We start from the raw sequence: 24,044 nt of genomic DNA, 5'->3' as shown, positions 1-24,044 counted from the left end.
TTTACACCATTCAATAACCAAGTTACGCGAGTAATTCACAAAAATGCTTAAAATATTAAACACGCCTATATATGCAAATATGATTACGGATATTTTATCGGAATAATATTGTACACTATTATTAATACATCAGGTGTGCGTATCTCACAAGAACGGTGTTCGGGATTTTGAATTGCGTTTTATTTATTTATATTTTTGACGATCAGAATGTTATCTAAGAACTTGACCAAATTCGCCCCCGCAAATGATATATTATGGAGTATGTAGCACGTCGCGCAGGTTACTGTAATGTTAAAATATTATATTTTATCGTGATTTTAATAATACACGCGGGAATCTAATGCACTATAAATACTGTTAAAAGACTACTACATACAAAAAATGTTGGCAAAATATGCGTTAAAAATTCCGAAAGATATGATTTAAAATGCAAAAATTATTATATTATGTTATGCTGAAAAAAATCAATGCTTAAAATTCTTTTTGAAAATAACTCGTTAAACTTAAATGTTAATCCTATGTTTTTATTGATTTTATCTTAAATAACTGGCGAGATTTTCGATTCCCTAGTATTGATGGTTATATAAATAGGTAAAAGGAGAGGTGCGTAAATTGATTTGGAAAAACAAATGTGTCATGAATTGGATTCTTCTTTCTGCTCTCTTTACTTACACGTATTTTATGTGACAACGCGAGTGCAAATAAAATATCTCTCTATATCCAATCTTCTACCGGCTATAAGATGATCAGATCTTTCAGTCTATTCCCGAAATAACGATTATGTACGTTAATAAAGTAAACACTGCGTTGTAAAACTAATTTTTGAGATATCAAAATTAAAAAATATTAATGAAAACAGATATCTTTGCTGTTAAAAATATACAAATATAATGAATAAATATTTTGTATTCATAAGTAAATAACATTAAAATTATTATATACATTTTGTCGGTATATTAAAATAATAACAATTTATATTTTATCAACTGTTTATAAACATACGTAATATATACGCTTGAATCAAAAAATAAATTAATTTTAATTTTAATTTAACTTGTGATTTTTTCTTATACACGAATATGTATTAAAAAAACTGATAGCTTAACGGCAAGACCATATAATAATTTAAAATATCAATAATAATAAAATAATAATAAAAAATAACAATAATAAAATTATAGTGATAATTTCGGTTACCCCTTCGTTCTGTCTCGTGACAGACGAAATTAATCAATACATAATATTAATATAGAGTTTACCAATCATTTTTTTCGTATACACACTACACAGTAATATAACTATAAGACTAAAGACTTCTATTAGGTACCTATATGCTCGTAAATCTAAAAGTATGTTAGCATTTATGCAATAGTGTATTCAAAACATGTTTAAAAAAATGCATTTCGTGTTATTTATTTTAAAAAATATGATTAACGATGATTATATTTTATAATATATGAAATAAAAAAATTAATATATTTTTTTTTAAAGTTGGTGAATAAAAACTTTCTACATCTCAATTTTCATCACTTGCTTTGTTTTGTTCTTCTTGTTCTTAAAATAAAAAAAATAGTACGCTATAATATTAAACTTATTTTACGAAAGTTCAATGATTGTTTTTCTTTTGGCATTTACTAAATAAAAACAGTAATTTTTTTTTTTTATAGTATAATAATATAATAAATGACAAATAATTTTCTATAAGTACATGTTTTATTAATATATAGTATATCGATATATGGGTCGTGGTAGTATTAACTGTTATGTCAATATTATCTTTCATAGGTTAGCATATCACGATAACAGTAAAAAAAATTATTTTTACACCGACTATTTTCTAAATATATTTTTCATTTCATTCAAACCAACTATGGGCTATATCAAAAAAATTTAAAATATATTTAATATTTGTTAATATTGTATTTAAATATTCGCAATTACGACAAAATGCGAAAATTTTAATTTTATATACAGCGTATTATGAAACAAACAATAGAAACACTAGAAACCATTTATAATGAAGTTCCAAATTAAATTTCAAAGTTTAGAGAAATAGAGAAAATAGATCATGATAATAGATCATCGTCATAACAATCAAGTTTTTTTTTTTAAACATTACTTTTTAATTAAAAAACTTCTATTATATATACCGTTAAAAATTTAAGAGTCTTTTTATAACATATTAAAAAAAAAATCTGTTATTTTTATAACAGTATGTTTTTTACTTTTGAAAAGTTTGTAATTAATCTTATATTATTAATATAACCATGTAATTTGACAGTTTGACTTTTTAATATCTCTCATTAATTGAAATATATTCTTGTCATAAATATATGACAATAAAATATTTATTAATATGACCTGTATAATTTTGATTATAAATAGAAATATTTGTTTAAATTTACCAAAAATAAACATCATTAGGTACATCTAAACGATCATTAGAAGAAATTAATAACAATCGATTAAAATTAGTATATAAAACAGAGAAATTTAAATTTATGTTATTAAACTTAGAATGTAATTACAACCGATGTAATCAGTGATAGATCAATGAGCAAATAATGATAAAGATTTTTCCCCTGACGTTTAATATTTTCAATTTATTTTTTTCAAATTTATTCGAAAAACAAATTTTCATATTTTCATAAATCGTAAGGCAATGTGGTTTCCAAGCATGATAAATGACAAATGTGGAGGCAGTTTATTTAACATAATATATTTAATATTATTAAAGCCTATAGAAGGTGAGCGAACCTATTGAACAAAGGTCACACCTCGGAAAAATTAATGACACGCAAAACTAATTTTTTTTTATTGTTAAACTTACATTCAATAATAATAAAAAAAAAAAACAATAATTAAATAAAATTCTTTATTATTTATAAATTATATATTATATAGGTAGTCACTAATGATAAAATCTTCAAAATTTGGAACTTACTTTCAAACATATTTTGAATAATTATGTTACTCATACCACATAATATAGTATTATTACAATATTCACGTCAAAATACTGCAACAACTATAAAAGTTTATTTTTCATGATTGGAATGCAATCAAATCAAAATAAAGGAATAATACATTGATATATTGGTAAAAGCTTTAATGTGATGCTAGGATTTCGCATCAAAACTAACAAATGGTGCAGTAGGCGGACATGAAAGTTCAATCGTCAATTATTATAGAGGAGATTATAAAAAAAGTGTTCATACGTATCTGTATTATGATACCTCATGTTTGTACATAATTTTTTAAATCGCTGACCATTCATAAAAATTGTTTTTTATACGTTCTCACATTATACAAATACATTACAATATTACTGGTTCGTGAATTTTTTTTTAAACTTTGACTACACATATTTTAGCATGTGACCCGAAAAGGTTTCTCGTATTTCCGCACGGCATTTATAGTTTAGGTATAACTAGTAGCAGTTGATTGTTTCTGGGGGGTCTATATCATTATAATGAGGTGCAGATTTAATATTTTCCCCAGCCATAAGAAAATATTGTAGTTCCGCCTCTACTATCATAGGTATCACTGTACACGATTTCTCTACCGCAGTATACTTTGCACTCTTTGCAGATTGCTCGAATCAAATTATTATTGTTCTGCGACCCTTATATATTTTATATAGTCACAAATATTATGTATAATTTGAATAAAAAAATTATACTGTACATGTGTATAAAATAAACAAGCCCTCGGTGGCGTTTGCAGCACAGTTAGTCTGCAGAATATTTTACCGAGCTACAAACGACTAACCCAGTACACGGATGGGTGTGCTCGTGGGGTGAGTGATGGGTGAAGGGAGTACTCTACACGCGTTTACTGTCTTGTTACCAGCGCTAAACGTATACAAAACCCGGTAATTAAAATCTCACGCCGTCGCATACTAATTGTGCCGTCGTTGTTCGCACTTTACGCGACCGCGTTTCTACTATTGGTCGTTAAATTATACACGGACGTAATATACTTATACACGCGTGGGAGGAATGTTATTTTTCTCGGTTCTTGGGCTTATCACTCGGGCAAATACGTATTCCACTCAAACCCGGAGAACAGAAATCCTAGCGTCTCCGCCATCAGAATAAATAACAATAATAATAATAGTAGTATAATATACGTGACTGTGTAATGTGTATTATTATTCGCACAATAGCACAATACGCCGACTGTAATAATATGAAAAATAAAAAAAATTACGATATTAACACGTTTTGGTGTAGTACAACGTACAAATGACATCGTTTGCCAACTAATTGCATTAACATATCGTTTATATATATATATATATATATATAATATAAGTGTTGCTGCTTATAGGTGCAATTTGAGAGGCGTATGTGTGCTTAGCACCGCTGTTTTTAAAATTAGCAACTTTATCATAATTACAATTATTTTGGGTTAGGATGTTAAAGACTTTTTCATAGTTTTGCTTTTAATTACAGATCAAATTATAAATCCGTTAGTACCTCACACCATATGGAATACCTATATTATGCAGCTATACTTATTTTAAATTTTATTTTGTACATTTCAACAGTTTTTATACAATTTTAGTTATAGATGAAATAGAGATAATTTGTATATTTTATTTATAAATAATAATATAATGTTACATTATTTGATTTCGGTTCGTCACGTCACTATAAATATATTGTTATGCATATTATATGCGCAATATAAATTCGAACTACGTGATTTTTTCAAAAATAACAACGAAGGAATAGAATATGATCGGCCCTACATAATATTGCTTCAGGCACTAGTTTGGTCTCGCGATCGCGTTTTTATTACTGCAAACTCAATTATTATATTCTCGCATTGGCACAGCGGTCCTATATAATATATTATTATACTGTCACGCGGTATAGTCTTATTTTTAACGACGACCGCCAATACATAAATCGGTAGTTTTAGGTACAGCAGCCATCTACATATATGTATATGTAGGTACACCAACGGAAACGCGGACGGTTACACAAATCCCGAATGAAAATCATAAAACTTTCGCGAGAAATGGAGATGAAATCGTTTGGGTCTAGTTTTTATGTAGAAAATTTCGTTTGCAAGAACATATATAATAATGTCATACATTTTAAATGCGTATCCACCGCGGATTACGAAGATCAAGGAATCCGCGCAAAACCTATCGCGGCTATACAGCAATTTTACGAGGCGAACGATAATAGTGATTTTAAAAAACACTGCACATCTATAAACCTACATACTATATTATTATCGAATATTTACGGCAATGTGTTGTTTTTAAACGCATTAAATCGCACGAACAATGACTGTTTGCCGTTTGTTCTACTCATGCTGCAATCAGAAAAATATGTGATAAAATGTGGTGGAATATAATATACTATTTACTGTAATAACTGTTTGGGGAGGTTTGGAAGAATTTTTTGGATGATTTGTGGAACTTAACGAGTGGCGTGATAAGGTTTCGTGGTGGAGTACAGTATAATGTTTCATATCAACTTTGCACTCCCAATATCATCGACTTGTATAAATACAGTTTTTTATTTTATAATTAATTATATAAAATATATTACAATAGTTTTTTGCTCCAATTTACTGATGGAAAAAATTTAAAAATCAATAAAATAATCGTTCAACATACCTATCATACGTCATGAATTTTTATGTTTATATACTAAAATACAAAATCTAAAATATGATTATACTCTTGTCTTTTACGCTCACATTACGATACCCACATAGCAGTCAACCCATATTTTTAAGTATTCTTATCAGTAAATGCAAGTCATAAATATTATGCAAGCAAAAAAAAAAAAATGACAGTCAAGAAATGCAACATATATTTTTAAATTTTTTTAGCGTGGAAAACTTTGCAGGCTATAACATGCTTCAATAGTTTCGAGTTGGTTTGTGTATAATTCAATATTTTAATTAAATATAATCTGCGATTAATTAAAACTATTCTCATACTCAGATTCGCGTCGACTTTTCAAGTATAATTTTCCAACTGCGGTCAGAAATATATGGATATACACGGGTATTCAAATACTCTTCTGTAATTTGTGTTTATAATTTATATATTTAAACATAACAATATTAGTAATTTTCAAACGTCTTTTGAAAATTCATCTTGAAAAAAAAAAAATGTCTCTGAGGGTAATTCTAGAACTTTCAACTCCACAGTGGCTAGTACCCTGTAATAATAACGAAATATATACATAAGTGTAATTATGTACGTGAAAATAAACAACATAACACAAAATATAGAAACGTTACAGCGTTGTGGAAACGAATATAGATGAATTACACACACTCATAAATATATAATATATATATATATATATAGGTAATTATATACTAAACTATACCTGCTGTAACAACAATGACAATAAAAATGGTAATGTCGAACGTAATGGTGTGTGGAAGTAATAGCAGTATAATACGAGAAGTGTGTGTATGAAGAAAGCTGCGAGTCGCAAGAGAGATTCAGTGCGGAACAAGATAAACTAGAATATACATACTCTTTAGCAGCAAGAACAGCAGCCGCAGCTATAATAGTATATAGTCGGCTGTTAAGAAGCCGCGAGATGATGAGTACAATATATATACATAAATAAGATATGCGTAATATGGGAGAGAAGAAAAAAAACCGTTGCGTTCCGTGAGAATAACAATTTATTGTCAACGCACCATTTATATTTCTAATTATATTACATGGTTTTGTCGTAATCTCGGATTGTCTTGACGTATTATTTCCTTATAATGAGCCGACGAAAAAAAAACTGAAAACTCTGTAAAAAAAAAAAAAATAGATGAGAGCGAACAATAATTGTATTATACTGCATAATAATATTATTATCTATGTATTAACTGGCTATACAACTTTGCCGCACAACACACAGTGTAATATCTGTAATATATTTTTTAGTATCACATGAGTAATATCATATTATTATTATATTGCAAGAGAAGAAAAAAAACTCGTATGTTTTAAATAATCGATTATATTATAATAATACATGTACAGACAAAATAAAGACATCATAATCATCATATGGTATGGCGTATTATTTGTTTGACTCTCGCACGTAATACAGACTTTATATTTACGTATTTTGTATATACAATACCCGTAAGAGACGGACAAAGAGGTTGATTGTTGTTAATATTCATATATTTAGGGTTTTAAAGTTCCGTGGAATTTGTTTTCTTGAAATATTTCATTTATTATGCAAAAAATAAAAGTAAATTAAAAATATCTAGTAATATTATACTGCTTTGGAACGAGATAGAGAACATTTTAAAAATTATGTTTATATTACCTATATAATATAAAAATAATCCATTTCACTGAAAGTCAAAAAGATACAAACTCGTTTCTGAGCATAGTAAAGAAAAGAAAAGCTACACGTTTAAAATCCAAAACAGTAAAATTTGTTTGATGTTTTATATTTGTTACTTAATTTTGTTTGATAACTGCCTATGTATTATTTTAAATTTAATATTTATAAAATCATAGTAGTATTATTATTAGTTACAATTTTCTATAAATAATACAGATATAATCATATTAACAAAAGGTAGATGTACAATTAGTGCAATGGATATTTTATATAAATTACAAATAGTTTTGTGGGCAATAAAAATAGAAATATTTTGATATAATATCAATTTCATCATATTAACTAATTTTCAGGAGAAACTAAAAACTGAACCGATTAATATTTATGATATTAAATTGATCATTAGTACTGCAGTTTCTTCGTGTCATAATATTATATGCGTATTCTATTCCTTAAAGAGGTTTTTCATCGATTTTATAACTTGAATGTTAAAAAAAAATCGTTTGTTCTTGTTTGAAGTCATAATATTATATACGTTTTTTTAATCAATGGCTCAGACTGATTTTTAATTGGTAGTTTTTAATTTGCTTGTAGGTTATCTATGTGAAAAGTACGTGTACGTGTACCTGTATGAATAATAAATATAAAAAAAGATTTTGATGCAATATGTCTTTTAACATCATAATTTTTAATATGTTTTCAGTTTTGTATAGAAACATTAGATATATACTCGTATTATTCGGTGTTACGAATCGCATGAATACGCGATTATTTGATACCAGCAATTACGTATTTTTATAATAAATTAGTCAAAATTTAAACTTTGATTATCAATTAAAATTGTTATTTATAATTAAAATATGAAGATATAAATGTACATATTTAAGTATTTTCTTTAAAAAGTCAATGGAAGAAGGAAGAATGGTGTATCGCACTGTTGTTCATCGTAATTACGCAAACTATTTAATTCACCAAAACGCGTAAATATTGTTATAAATTGGTATGTGGCATCGGGCAATAATAATTTATAGTGAGCCTTTTCCTTTGATATTTCATATAGTGGAATAAACATATTGTTTAGCCTCCCAGTTTTAAGCACTAATTCATTAGATATCATAAACATTTTTAAATATTACGAGTATTATCATGCTTAAATGAGCTTGAATGTTGAATATTATTTTTCAACATGCTTTTTATGTAATTAACAGTCTGTCATTAAAATATTTATATTGCAACTGATATACCTATACTTAAAGTTTTGCTCATAATAATATGAATTGTACCAACTTGATGCGTTTTCATTAATTTCACAAAGTTTCAAAAGATACTACGCAATTTATATATGACGAATAATGTAAGATATATTATTGGTAAATTATTAGGGGGAAGAACATATAATATTATAATTATATTTTGATTGCTCCAAAAAAATACTTCAAGTTACGCCACCACTTGATGCATTTGACTTTCACTATAAGTACTGCAGATGTTATGTAGTATCGTGGTACGACAGCATATTTATTATACACTGCATAACCTTTTGAAAGTATTCGTGATAAAATGTTTTTTTTATTTTTGAAAGTCGAAATGTTTTCAAATTATCATACCACGTGACATTGGATTGAATGATGTCGAACAGAATTTATGTATAAGATTAAACACTATAAAATTAAAATCTTAGAAAACAGTTCACTGCGTATTCAACGATATGATATACTATACCAGTTTATACTTATATGCATGTTACATATATTACATAATAAGTAAATTATTATTAGTTATAAGCAGGTACACGTTACATATACATAGTTTTATATGTAGTGTGAAATTTGCTCCATATGTACATCAACGTAATATTATTTTATTTTCGAACTGTGCACATAAGAATATATTGGCGATTATGACTGTATAATAATTCCCATTACACTTCGTGGTAATCAAATGCAACCTCCAAGAAAGCAAATTATACGTTTGTATGATGTGCAAGTACCGTCTATTCGGCTGGAAATATCGTATTAGCATCGTCTTGTGTTTTTTTTTTCAATTATAATTCTCAGCAGCTTATATCATTAATAACAAACCATAATGGTATCATTTTTTCGAACATTTTTGTGTAATAACATATTATATTCTATAAATTATGCCCTAGCCGGTACACATGTATGATACGTTAAAATTCAAATAAAAATGCATGTATAAGAAATATTATCGAGAACATTTCGTTAGTTGTCAAAATGCACGAGGTCAGTAAATTTATAGGATAGAAAAGAATTCAAAACCATTAAGTAATGTAATGTCATATTATAATATATTAATATGTGAATATTTAAGCATTTTATTTTCGCGAATATTGCATTTTGATATTATTATTATTTTAAAATTTTTTTCGCTTTGAACAATTTTGTAACTATACCAGCTATACACCATTATGCACTTATATCTACTATTAGTATAAATCAACATTAGAACTTAAAATGTGTGTAGCACATTCTTTTTTTTAGCTACCATAGTGAGTACTGTTGCGTTATCCGCCTTTTTTTTAAAAAAAAAAGACAAATAATAAAACATGACTTATATATATTATTATTGCGATATTTGGGGGAGCCAAATTCAGACGTATTGCGTCATGATTATTAATAATACGTACTACATTTAAAAGCTAAATATTTCTTTCCGGTTTTTATTTTTGCAGCTATATAATATCCTAATTGAAGTATATTGTAACATTTATAGTGCGTTATAAATAAATATAAATTATACTATTAGGAGACTTGATATGAATTCACATACGAAGCGATTCGTACTCAATAAATATATCTAGTAGATACGCTTATCTTTCTATATTATTCATCCAGCAGCGATCGAGCGTTCGGTACTGATGATGTGTTTGACGAAAATATGATTTAAGGTCGAAACCACCAATTATTTTAATGACACCCGGTACATAACGATAAATAGAATTAATACTTTTCTCAATATGTTGATGTAAATAATTTTTAATAATAATCTCATACAATATTGAATATTATGTAGTTTTTTTTTTTTTTTTTTAAATACTATCACTGAATATTGGTAGATGACCCTTGTGCCACACTAAATTTAAATTTTGTTATTATATAACTCATAAATTACTCATCCGAAATTCGATTTTTAAGTAGATACACGCGCAGAGAATTACTCCGAAAAACATTCTTATCGGCTATAAGGAATTATAAATGTATGTCGTATTGACATTTAAAAAAAAAAAAGTGAAAAACTTAAACAATTTTAACGACAGGAAAGTGAAAAATGTAATATTTTTCTTTTTTAATGACTATAATCACCATAACCCAATCCTGTACCATAATTCCCTTTTCTCGTGTATCGCATAAAATTCATAAAACCTCGAAAAAACCACTGTACTATTTATAGGAATATTTTTTATAGGGTAGATTGATAGGTATGTATAGTCTAAAACTCGATAGAAAATTACATAATAATTCTTTTTTTGAAAACACGATAAATTTTCGACCCAGAATGTATATAGCCAGCTGCGCAGCAGCTTACGCGAGAATCACCACCCCCTAATAATAATATTTTATTTATTTTATATAAAACGTTATCTTATCGAGTGGCGACTATAATATCGTCGTGCAGTATGAACGCACGCATTATGCCGTCCCGGGGGGTCGTCGGCGGCGTACGTGCCTCTAGACTTTTCCACGCGGCAGCCGAGATACTTCTAAATTTATTTGTCTGGTCGTATAAAAATAGCGAAAATAAGTCGACCGACGGCAGTGGCAGCGGCGGCGACCGAAATAAAAACGCCTATGTTAATGATGATGCGCCCACTTTTCGCCGCCGACGTCTGAAGCGCGTATTACATAGACGACGGAACCTTCGCTGCCGCTCTATACGAATCACAGACGTCCTCGTCACGTGTGAACTGTATTTATGATGATTTAATAACGGACGGAAATAGCCTGCCGGTTATTACGACGGCAAACTCCTACGGGCTAGAAATCCGACCGGAACTCGAATCGGCACGCCGCCGGTGTACCACGCCGCTGCGTTTATAATACCAAATAATATTGTTGTGTTGTTAGCGTTACGTATTAATTTATTATTATCTATATTTATACGAGTACATACTTTGAGATGTTCTTGTTGCAATATTATTATCGGGGACGGCGGTAGTGGATAAGCGCTTTTATGATCACAGAAAAAAACCATTTAAAATGCTACACGTAAATATGTGCAGTGTGCACTGCAAATGCTACAGACCATAATAATTACTCGAAACTGATTGTTTTTTTCGCGAACCGCGTTCATGATTATTTCATGTGAATAATTGAAATTCAGAAAAGACGTTTTAACTCACCGAATAAATTGAAAAACGACTTTTTTTACAGACTATATTTGTACAGGTATTTAATTAAATTTTTAATTTTACTGTTTCACAAAACGAATTTATATCTTAACTAGCTAAAATACTTTAGGTATGACTATCGTAAAATTATTATCCTATTGCAATAAGCTTTGAATCCAAATAATATAAAAAGAAAAGTTTAGAAAAGTGAATAATATAGTGATACTAACATTTTTGGGATACTAGTAAACTACAACTAAACATTACTAATACTACTCCACTTCACCCGACTAAACTTTACTTACTTAGAAGTTATAACTTATAACTAATATAAAAACAAAAAAATAGATTGTTTTTTGTTTTGTGGTGATTTCGAAACATCAAAAATAACTTCAATATTTCGATATTTTATGAGCGTTTGCTTTATTCGGAGAAAAACTAAGATCCAAATACCGAAACGGCTAAGCGATATAGTCGTAAAAAAAGTAAAAAAGCTCGGACCTTTGGGAACTGTGACGTGTGTTACTTAATTTAAGTGTTTCTGGAGCGAATATGTTTCAGTGAAAACGTTTTGCTTGTATAATATTATTATTATTATTTACGACGATCGTACAATGATGACGGTGACGATGATGATGATAATAATAATAGCAATTTTGTATTGACGCACCGATATAGCAGAAATGATGCTGTCGGTGTTGGAGGTATGAAACAGTTAAATTATTTCGTTGCCTTTACCCACTTAATCGTCTAAGACCGTACCTTTACACGACACGATAATAAATTATATTCCCTGGCGAGGTGTACGAAATGAATGAGCTTCTCGTTGGTAAGTTGGTAGATACATAATATTCTTAAGTATAATAATATTACACGTTCGCGAAATGTGTTAAGTATACCCATGTTGCGTAGAAGGTATGATCTTTCGTTCGAACGTTATAACGTACATCATCATCCCCGTCTGACGAGTAAACAAAAAGAAAAGGAAAACAGTTTTTCTGATGTCGTGTACATCTAACATATTATATAAAATCATAATATTCATAATAAACACATAATTATCGGCCCGTTTAAAAAGGGATTCCATCAAAGTACGTCGTATGCTACCTACATAATAAAACATATTACATTTTACGCGGTGACATTTCGAATATACCTATATGATATATTATTATTATGTGATAATGATCATAATTGTATATGTAATTTTGTATATTTTGTTTTGAACACCTATACATCTTCTATCGTTCACATTTCGTATACTGTGATATGTCCGAATTCGTATTTTTACAGACTATGACTCGAAATACAACGCCTCGCATAATATTTTAAGTACCTACTACTTATATTGTAATAAGCGTTAGTCGCCGAGCACAGTATAGATTTGATATGATTATTAATCGAGTCAATACAGAACCATTCCTTGAGATTTATATGTCCTTTATATATTGTTATGGTGTTAAATTCAACTTTACCTACTGCCCTCTTATTCGGTATTAATTATGTGTTTTAAATCTTGTACCTTTTGATATACAAAGGAAAAAGTTAGTTAGGTGTTTAAAATTTGTCTATAATAATTAAACTTATAATTTATGCGTCCAAATATGCTTGCAAAGTTAAATAATTTAGGTGACATATGTATCTAGTATATTTATAACTTAAATATTTTCAATGTATCATTTCAATATACCAACTATTGTCTCAATGCTTCCATAAAAGGATATGATGTTAAACTGACGAATAAATTAAAATATTGATCTATTCTCGTGTATAAGTGTATAACTATTAACTGTTGACGTTTTTAAATTTCAATACATATTTGAATAGCTTGTTTTATCAATATTGTAAAGCTCTATAAATATTTTTATAACCATTGTTTGAACTTTATGTATTATGATCTCTGATAAAAATAAATTGTATACTATACATTACTATTCTGTTATTTGGCATCAACCCGTCTGAATAAATAAATAATATCGATATAGACAGATCTACTCCGCCCACACCCACAATCCTTCGATGACGACCGCTGTGTCAGAAATTTTATAACCTCGTTATATATACAACCATATCGAAATGGTGTACACATCATATTGAAAATTATAATTTAAAATACTATACATCTATAGAGCTAGGGTGATAATTTTATTACATAATAAACTCGAAATCCTTAACTCAATCCAAGGGTTAGAGCAAATCCTCATCATACTCTTAAGTCAGGAATAAGGTTAAAGAATTTCGAGTATAGGTATGGGTAATGATCCGTAGGTATATTATATTAAGGAACACTGTATAATAATAAATTTAAATAAATTATTTGCTGCTCTCTCGGTTTTATATATATATATATATATGATATAATTCCAATAAAAATAATATAAAATAAAGATTTTCTCTACCTATTATATATCTACAGAAAAACTTATTTTTCCTTGCTAACATATGTTTGGTTTAATTGTATTATGTTCTTTAGAAAGTGTGTACAATAACGAATGTGTTTCTGACCTGGACATTCTTACTATAATCATTACCATGTTTATTACATTATTAAACACCTTTAAAATAGCAACTATTCGCAGCCAAACAAAATTAATAATAATATAAGTATTCTTGACTAAAATCACTGCTGTTCCCGAGCCTACAATTTTTATCCATTCAAGTTTCTTTTTTTAGTCGAAGTAATCCTACTTTGTATCAAATAACATTAGCTCCTCATAAAGCCTCTATAGCCGAAGGATCAGATCACATAATTACAAGTATAGCATTCACTCCCATCTCAGGATAAATAGTTTATCAAACGTACCTACCTATGTAAATAGGTGTTGTGCGATTAAAAGTATCAACCGGTGGTGCACACAATATGGGATGTTGGTTTTTTTGAGGTGAATATTATTTAAATACGTATAGTATATGACGTTTATGTCAGTATGTTTTGCGTTACGCGTGGTTTTATAATATTATGTGACATGTTTTACGATTACAAAAACGATTTATATTAACTCATTCCATTCACCCAACGTTATGATAAACATATTGACAGATTCGCGCTCGCACTGAATAATAAATAATGATATTATAATACAGTATTTTATAATATTATTTTAATATACGAGTTGTAAAAATTGTATTACTGATAAATATCTATAAAATATTATAATATGTATATATGATGTTGATATGTGGCGTACAATCGTCGGTTTGTAGTTTTTCAATGAACCTCCGCTGCCGACCAACGTCGTGAGCCCCGCGGGTCTCAAAATAATAATATCGTAATGATATACGTACGCGTGTTGTTATACGAAGGGTAATATTCGGACGGTAGAGGAAGACATATCGGCGACGATTTACGAGCACGTTTATTCGGAAGAAAAACTAGTAATTAAAATCGAGATGACCGTAGCGGTGTACGAAATAGCCCGCAGTCCATATCGCCGCTGTCTATACACACACATCAAAATGATATTATTAGATATATATAATATATACTCCGTATTTTGTTCCGCGTGGTATTTTATTTCTTATTTTCGCTCATAATTTAATTCGTGATTCGATTCTGTCCGTGATTTATTGTCATTCCATATTTATTATTATTTTTTTTTCATTCATTCCACGCCGCTCCGACGCTGCCGCCACTATGCAACATACACACTGCTGATGTACCACGCGCACGTATACTGTACGCAATGGTATATATATATATATATATATGTATACAAGTATATAAAAAATGATATTATACTCATAACCGCGCTGCGCCCGTAGCGATCGTGCAGGATCAATAATCTCCGATATTGTAGCGGGACGAAAACGATACCTAGGTGTAAAAAAAAAAAATGAAGGATATAGTGAAAAATCTGTTTTACAGAAATTGACGTTCGGCACTCTGCAGCAAGACTTACGTCTGTTTGATATCACATCAGGTTCAGATGTACGAGATTAATTTTATATTATATTATTATACGACCTCGACAATTGTTGTACCATATGACAGTCATACTCGTATTATCATACAAAGATCTACTTTGTGTACCTACTTGAAAAATTATTTCCAAATGTATAATAGTATAAGTGTGTGTATATCATTAGTTCGCTGTTCTAACATCTATAGAAATGAACATTTTTTATTATTATTATTATTATTATTAGATAAAGCATCGGCAACTATGTTCATTGTTAAAATTAAATTACATATTATTATGTTTACACTTGATCTTAAATTACATTGTGTATATACCAATTATAATTGATTAATTAGCTTAGACTTGATGATAAAGATTATCATGTATTTTAAGTTGTCAGGGTGTAGAACTTCAGAAAGAATATTGAATTGTTGAATATTCCTGCCAAAAATGAGCAATTAAATTATTTTATTTTTGCATATCTAAAAAAATGTTATGGGTTTGGTGTTTATTTATTTTTTCATTAATTAATTAATTAATTATGCATTCAAAGAGTAACCTGCAAAATAACATCAGGTAAAAATTAGTGACGGAAGACAATAGATTATTCCAAAGCTATACTTGCGAAGTCGATGATAGGTCTCAGATATTAATGGTATTATAATACCTATACTATATATTTTGTTTAAACCATTTCGTTTGCTATCGTAAATAATTACAGTGCAGATGTAGACGAAACTTTTATTGAATCGACACACGTTTTTCTTCCATGGATGTAAATTCGTTTCATTTATTCCGTTTAGTTGTGTTCTGTTCGATTTGCATACTTGCCGCGTTTCTGCAATTGCAGAGTTTTAGTGATTAAAAAGAAAGAAAAATAATATATTCATGTCTGACGCGTTTTAATAAATATACTCTTGGACGGGCAAACTTTTCCAGGAAAAATTCAATCTAAAGAGAGAATAAAAAAGATTAATTAACTAGGCACTAGGCATTAACTACTTACCGTGACGTTTGTCCTTTCATCCCATCACCTAGGACATGATACATATTATATTAGGTACATACATTTTAAATAATTCCTTAAAATAAACAACCATAAATCTATAGTTTGTAGATTAGGCAGTTAAGAAGGACGTAATAATATTCTATCATAAAATTTTACGATAATCGAAGACTGGGAACTTTATATTGCGTAACGCTATGGTTATAAACTTATAACTTATAATAATATCCATAAAAATCACAATAATATTTTCTTATCAATCACTATAAAATACGTTTAACTTATCTATAGGAGTTTAGAAGTCAAGTCTAGAATTTGAGACGACTGTAGTTTTTAACGTCATTGTAATTTATAATTAAGCAACTAAGTATTATGTACTTAACCTCAACTACATGTAACCTAGCGTGTACTGAGTTCAAATGAATTGTTATGACTGTTGTTTATCATGAGTTATTACTCATTAGTAAAGTTGAAATATGATAACAATACGAATCTTCAGTACATTTTTTCATTATATTTTCTTAAAAATGAGAAAAAAATGTGGAAATCACGGTATGGCAATATAATAGCAGGTATTATAATTTCATACGTACATCGTAATAATTATGAATATATAATAATTTATGTGACCAACTTGAAATCATTTTCAAATAAAATCACATTTAAACAAAAAAAAATAATGATAAATAATTTTGTAAAAGATTAAATAAAAATTTTCAAACGTACTTCAAAATTAAAATTATAACAAATTAGTATAATTTTCTAAAAATGTATAAAATATTGCAAGATGCGTTGGAAATCCGCCGTACTTACTCCACTTTTATAAATAATAATATAATATACAATAACGTAGTGATCGCACAGATATCGTAAAACCTGCACAATCTGCAGTGTGTGGTTAATCTTGGATACATTTATTTAAAACATTACTAAACCAACAGACTTTCGTAATAGTTTTGAGTACTAACATATGTGCAGGGCACTCGATCTGAAATGTTACTATCGTAAAATCTTTTGGGATGACTGTACGACTTTATTATAACACGCACACGGCGCAGTTGTAAATAGGTTAATATAAATTATAATACATCGGCGATGAGTAAAACGAATTTCATTTGATTCGTTTATATAACCGTTTCGTCTATAATATTCAACTACTTGTAGATGGTAATAATAATATTATCTTAGTTGCGGTCTCGTTTCTTAAAATTGGCAATAGTTACATTACTATGTAAGTATTCATAGTATGATATAATACCGAACCTAATGTTACTGTACCTATCGGTAAAAATAACACGTACAGCAGACTGCAAATATAGCTGCAGTTAGCAATAAACGAGACTAAACATCAACGATTCCATAGGTAGTAAATTGTAATGATCTATACGTAGTCATTGTATTTTTTGTTTTTTACACGCTCGATCGTTTGAAATGGTATTTTATATATTTTCTGTCGGTCAGGTTACGTTGACTAGTCGACTTGTAACAATCGTAACTGGAACACTGCACCGCGTATAATCTTAAACACTCAAAAATCACAACAATAATAATATTAACACACTGACAGTCATCACAGTTATTTTTACTGGAATATTCGTCGAAACCGGGTACAGTTTTAATTGCAAACGTGAAAAATCATATCATAAATTAAATAAATCACATCTAGATAATTTGTAAAATGTCATGGTCAGATTCAAGAATCATTAATCATTATAATTAAATAAATTCATTAATAGACTTATGGTTGAGCATGCTTGTGGTGGATTGACCTGTATAGGACGCGTTGTATGATTGCGCATGAAATGGTTTTTATCCGCTTGTTTAGTAAAATAATAATTCTTATTGTACGGGTATTGCTTAGCAACAAATTCCAAAGTAAAACTTGTAAATGTAAAACATCAAAAATATCGTCCCCTAGCCACAATGATGATAGTAATGCGTATGTGACGGTAGCAATAAAGTTGTAGGTGGCGATGAAATTCGGTATTCCTCAGTGGCATATCTGAGGGGTTGACACGTTGTCCGTAATACGGGTTTGCGTGCCATATAATGAAAATAATAATACTAATAATAATAATAATAATAACAATAATATGTAATAATATTATGCGGGTGAAATATTATCTCCATAACCTAACCTAACCACCACCACAACTGCCACCGTAAACACGTGTGAGTTACGACCACTTGCAATTCGTGCGATTCTTTTATCTCTTGTAACGTACAACAACAACAACAACAACCGTCAACCTAATAATAAGATAATGACATTCATTTTTCATCGGTCGATTATTGTGTTTTTTTTTTCGACACGTCTGTTGGGTTTATGCAAAATTATACACATCTCAAAATGTTAATATAATATTATACTCCGGGTGTTAAAATAATAAATTAAAAGATCAACGAGCTCACAGTGGTGAATATAATAATTATATACGCGTCTAGTAAAAATAATGTGATACGAAGACAAAGGAATAAAGCCTAAATATAACACATGGGGGTACAGAATTTGTTGAAAGATAAGTAAATTTTTATCGTGGTACTCTATGATGTATCTATATCTACTATTTTCTAGTATCTTTTGACAACTCAGTTTATTGTCCAATTTAATTTTTAATTTTTTAATTTAATGTCAATAATGCGGTAAATAACTTTCTTATTTGTTTTTATTGAATCCTATTAAGTTCCGTGCTACAAAAATTATAGTCGACACGACAATATATTATGCAGTCGGCCAATAAAAAATATTATTTTCCATCTTTGATTAAAAACAACTACGACTGTTCAAATTAAAAAAAAAGGTTACACAGATTATATCAATTCACTATAAATGTGTTAATTTAACCTTTTAATTGCAAATTGACTCCAATTGTTTTATAATATTCCGAAAATCGTGTCAGTTATTTTGTTTCTTTTTTATCAATATGTGTATATGGTTTTGGTTTTCGTAAATTATTCTGTCATTATTATAATAATAATAATAAATTGCTTAATTATTGCAAATTGATTTTGTTGTTTGTTTGAATTATTGTTTCAGTCTCCAGTGAAACTAAAATTTTACTGTAATAGTATTTTATTAATTTGTTCATTATTATGCATTTTTTATTGAGCTAGGATGAGCAATGAGCATAATATATTATATATATATTATAGTATTGTGCTTTTATTATATCTATCATTTTATGAAATTATAACATACTTAATTATTTATTTATTAAATTAACAATGACCAAACGCTTTGACTAACAAGTTTTTATTCGATCCATACAATATTATAGTATACGAATTATGAACATAGGTAAATTGCATTTGAGTAAAAAAGGCTCGAAAAAAAGATCATAGGTAATTTGAGTCCACATTTTCCCTTTTTTAAGCCTAATACTATCCCTATTTACCGATATAATAATTTGTATTTTTATCTATTATAAAATTTTACAAAAATTATCTTAATAACTTAAATAAAAAATTGTCATATATGGTCATAAATGATTGGAAAAATATGCAGATATCAATATATTCTCGGTATTTCTGGTAATTAGGCTATTGCCTAACATAATATTTAAATAAATTAAGTAAAAGTACTAACAAATTAATTCAAAGGAAGAGGTTAATTTAAAAACTGGATGACTTATAGTGATAAAAAAAGGCGTTTCAAAAATATGTATATGGTAAAAAAATGTCTAAGGTCTATTCCTTCCCTCACTTTTACAGTAAGCCACCGTATTTATAAGACACGAAAATTGTCTGTATTATATTGGATTAACTAAATTATGCTTAATTATTATTTTTTGTGGATATAGCTATAGTATAGTATCTATATAGTTCTCATATTTTACTGATTTTGCATAACATCAAATGGAATTTTTTTTTAAACTGTTTATATCTCAAAATTACAATTATTCTAACCTATGTGTTCCCGCTTCCTACGTGTCTGTAAATGTTTAGAATAAGTAACGACTCTAGCAATAAAAAATATTCAACGAATTAGTAAATATTATTTTAATCTAAAAATAGTTGACTTCACTATAAAAAATAAACATATACTTATTTTATATAGTATAACTCGCAACGTGTAGGGATTTTTATTAGCTTTTTCGGTAGTCATGTCTTTATATATAGGACACACAAACAAACACTGCTACAGTATAAATATATTAAATAAATATATATATATATATAATATAATATGTATATAAATAAATATTTGTTTTATTCTTGAAGATAAAATACAATCATATATTATCACACTACGTTGGCGGTATTATTTATGTGTGCATGTAAAATACTTAAAATTTTTTTTAAATATTATTAGTTCAATTAATTCCTTATGCAAAAAAAAACCATATTATATAGGTAATAAAATATAAACAAATAATTAAAGTATATGCTATCGTTAGAAGAAATTAACCTCACACGCGTCTAATAAATCGTGTTTATACCAGTACACGTGGTAGGTAATGAGTAATGACTAATGATAAATATTTATTTCTTAATTTTTTGTGTTAACCTCGCAGTTTCGTCTTCGGACCGATTTTTAGTATAAACATCTGACATATAATACACATAAAATAAATAAATCATACCCTCACATTCTCCTTACACTCGCATAATTTGGACTTATATAGAGGTAAAATAATATACATTTTTGTAGCTAGACTGTTGAAGACTGCGGACCTATAATCACAAATAGGACGAAAATGAATTGCATGCAAATAATAAATCCACATCACGCTATACGCAAGTTTGTTAAACGAATTATTTGTTAGAGCATTAAATTTTTATTGACAATGACTGCGGAATTCGTTCACATACATATACAGTAACTTAATGATTTATTAAATAATATTATTGGAAAAGCATATTGAATCAAATTGATTGTGAAAAGATATAGGCACAGTATAATTGTTACCCCTACCTAGTAATGATAGAACACGTGTAATTTCATTAGATAATTTATTGTATAAATTTGACTAATTTTTAATAAAATATATCTACTCGAACAAGTTGAATTTGTATTTAATTAAATTAAATGTTGAACGTTAGTGTTTAGAAACAATCAATATTAAAATGTATTAAATGCTATTAATACTATAAGTATATTCATTAAATATGATTGAATTTATTTATGTTAGCAATAACATGTATTCGATATTAAGAAACTACAAAGAAATAAATCATTTTACTCCTCTCTCCCCTTCAATTACATTATACAAATCTGAAATCACGTCCCTGTAAGTGTTAACGCATTTAATCGCTTTCATGACAATTCACACATTTTGAAACAATTTTCTTTAATAAACATGCGAATACGATATTAACGTTATTGTTACTGGCAAAAAAAATTCTTAAAAAATGATTTAATATGCACAGATTGATAATAATTTGCAAATTATGATTTAAAGTACCCATATATTAGTTTATAACTAATTTTTTATTCCGCATATTATAAACAACATGTTTAGAATCAATCTTCAAATGACTTACAATATTTTCTATAATTTATCAAACTTATTTATATGTTGTAGGGACAACCAAATATTATTTAATATTTGTCTAAGCAAGAATATCTATAGAGTATCTAAACATTTTAAACATCTAAACAAGTATTTCAAAGCAATTGAAATGATTCTTCAGTAAACATTAATATTTCAATCGTAGAAAAACAATAGTAATATTCAAATATTATTTTGAATTCTTTAAACAAAGGATCCGAGTGCAGTAATTATATATACTGTACAATTTTAAACAATACAATCAATGTCCGGTCGAAATGTTCTGTATAAAAAACTAAAGCTATTTAATAATAATAATAATAATAATATGTATAGTATAATGAAATGAATCTGAACAATTTATGGAATAACTAGACTAAAATTAAAAAATAGATTGGTTTTACGTATTAAGTACACTATTACATGGCTTAAAATTTATTTTACGAACATTATATTATTATAAATTATAAAATCTCTTATGTGGTTTTCCAAGTACCTATTTATTATGTGGTGCGTTTAGTTAAAATGCAAATAATATTATTAACGTCTAACCGAAAACGCATATTTGTTTTGAAATTCGTTATGATTTAAAGGTGTTGAACTCGAAACAACTACCAACATGGCATTCACGAGTACTACTGTGATATTAAATAACAACATCGTTTAAATATGCAATAACTTAAGGAAGAAAAAAAAAATGTAAAACCGAGACAGATTTATAACGAATGAGAAAAAACCGGAATTTCGATTTGCCTTCTGGTCATCTATAATACCTACTAACGAATGAGAAATCCTTCTATCGTGGTCATAATTATTTTTAAGATAAAAATTGCACTTGTATTTGCTCTCAAAACGATAAAACCAATCGACGTGTCTTGCGGATGCAATTTAACGGTAGTACTCGAGGAGCGCACTAAATATGATCATCGATACTGCGCGCGCATATGTTGTACATAATATTATTATAATAAAAGTATCTACATATACGCACATTTTATAATATTATAAAGTAGGTATTTACTATACGGGATATAATATCGGTTAGTCGATAATAAATAATGATAATGTCTGCTGATCAATTGAAAATAAAAAAAATAAATTTAAGTATCGATTTTTATTCCTAATGATTATATTATTACATAGATAGGTACTTACTTTCTTTAGATTTTAAAATACCTAATAAATCTAGTTCAAGTTAATATCTTGTATACCTACATAGATGAGCATTATCTGATTAAAAAGTTTATTCATTTTCGATTTTTTAAATTAACTAGTTTATTTAACTATTATATATATTTTTTAAGAATAAACTTAACTAATTTAATTTACTATTTAAATATTAAATTTACTGTTTAAACTTAGCTAAAAATTCAACAAGTAAAAGTTGAAAATATTTTGAAATATTTGGTTTTAAACAGTTTTATAAATTACTGTACACGGTTTTAAATAAAAATAATCTAATGATTTAATAAAAGAAATATGTTAATAATATAATATCATGTATGTTATATTTCTTGATACAATAATATTATACATAAATAGACATAAAATACTCTTTAGTAATCCACGTAATAATTAAAAAAATGAATTAATATTTTAATCCATATTTACATCAAACTTTGCGATTTAATTTACTATTTGTTAACTATTAATTTCTATTTTGACGATTTTGTGTTCAATTAACTTAACTTGAGTTAATTATTTTCATTAACTTTCCTACTGTTGTCTATATCTGTAATATGCCTATACGTATTATCGTTTTGTGTTACGAAGTGCGCCACGAAAACTTTTGTAGGATTTGAAAGACGAGAATTGCTAGATTTTAATTAGAGTTCATATTAAGTATATAAAGAATCATATATTATTATCGCGTATACGTATATACGAGTTGACTGCAGTCTGTAACAGACGCGTCGTAAGAAAAGGATTAACGATCGCGTAGTATACCAGACTCTGTAT

At 27.9% G+C, this 24,044-nt stretch overlaps 1 protein-coding gene across 1 annotated transcript in view; it reads left to right on the top strand.

Annotated features, from left to right (window-relative positions):
* The window catches only part of LOC112590971 (irregular chiasm C-roughest protein-like), a 148,563-nt gene that overhangs the window by 29,919 nt on the left and 94,600 nt on the right, over window positions 1-24,044 (top strand). The gene's annotated exons all lie outside the window — the stretch shown is intronic.

The sequence above is a fragment of the Melanaphis sacchari genome, unplaced genomic scaffold (assembly GCF_002803265.2).
Source record: "Melanaphis sacchari strain LSU unplaced genomic scaffold, SCAv2.0 Contig123_pilon_pilon, whole genome shotgun sequence".
NCBI classification, from domain to species: Eukaryota; Metazoa; Arthropoda; class Insecta; order Hemiptera; family Aphididae; genus Melanaphis; species Melanaphis sacchari.
This window is presented reverse-complemented; position numbering and strand designations above follow the sequence as displayed.